Below are 917 nucleotides of genomic sequence, written 5' to 3' on the forward strand. Positions count from 1 at the left end.
TTATTTTAATTTTGTATTTTAGTGAAATTTGATTCTTGATATATTATGTTTGATTTCCATTTATATTATGAGTTAAATATTTTAGTTGATTTTGTGTATCACTACTTTGCGTCCACGTTGTATGGATACGTTTCATTATCATGAAGAGCAGTAACTGAATATGGCCCATCCATTTGATTGTAATTTTCCCTTTTGTTTATTATCTTTACTAAACTTTATCACCAGCATTAATGATAATTTCATGCTGCTTTCTATCATATGCTTTTTGATTTGTTTCATCTCCATTAGCTTATCGCGCGCTATTTATGTGACTCTTGAAATCGTTTTCTTATTTCAAAAGTATAATCTTCGTAGTTATAGTTTTGTTGTGGTGTCCTACTAAGTGAGTGAACTTCCAACTGTCTACCATAAACGAGTTCATAGGTTGAAATCCAGTTGTAGAATGAACTGAGCTATTATATACAAACATAGAATATGCTAAGTATTGGTCCCAGTTTTTTTTTATCATTGACGAAATGTCTTAAATATTCCGCTAACGTTCGGTGTGATACGCCGTGGTTTTGATTTTATCTATTTGAAGCAGTTTACAACACGCAGTAAATATTTTGCTTAAAAAATCTTGTCCTTGGTCCGTCACTATTGACTCTGGTATTCCATGTAGACAAACAAAATGTTCAACAAACGCTTTCGCTATAGAGTTGGCTGTATGATCTACTAATGGAACCGCTGAAGAAAATTTTGTTAAATCGTCCTGCATTGTGAGGATGTATGCGTTTCCTTCAGTTGATGTTTCGAGTGGCCCAACAATGTCAAGAAAAATTTTCTCAAATGGCTTAGTAGCTGTAGACGTTACTACCATGGGTTGCTGAGTTGTGTGATTGCTACTTTTGTTAATCTGGCAAGAGGTACATTTTTTT

Source organism: Melanaphis sacchari, unplaced genomic scaffold (assembly GCF_002803265.2).
Source record: "Melanaphis sacchari strain LSU unplaced genomic scaffold, SCAv2.0 Contig57_pilon_pilon, whole genome shotgun sequence".
Taxonomy (NCBI): Eukaryota; Metazoa; Arthropoda; class Insecta; order Hemiptera; family Aphididae; genus Melanaphis; species Melanaphis sacchari.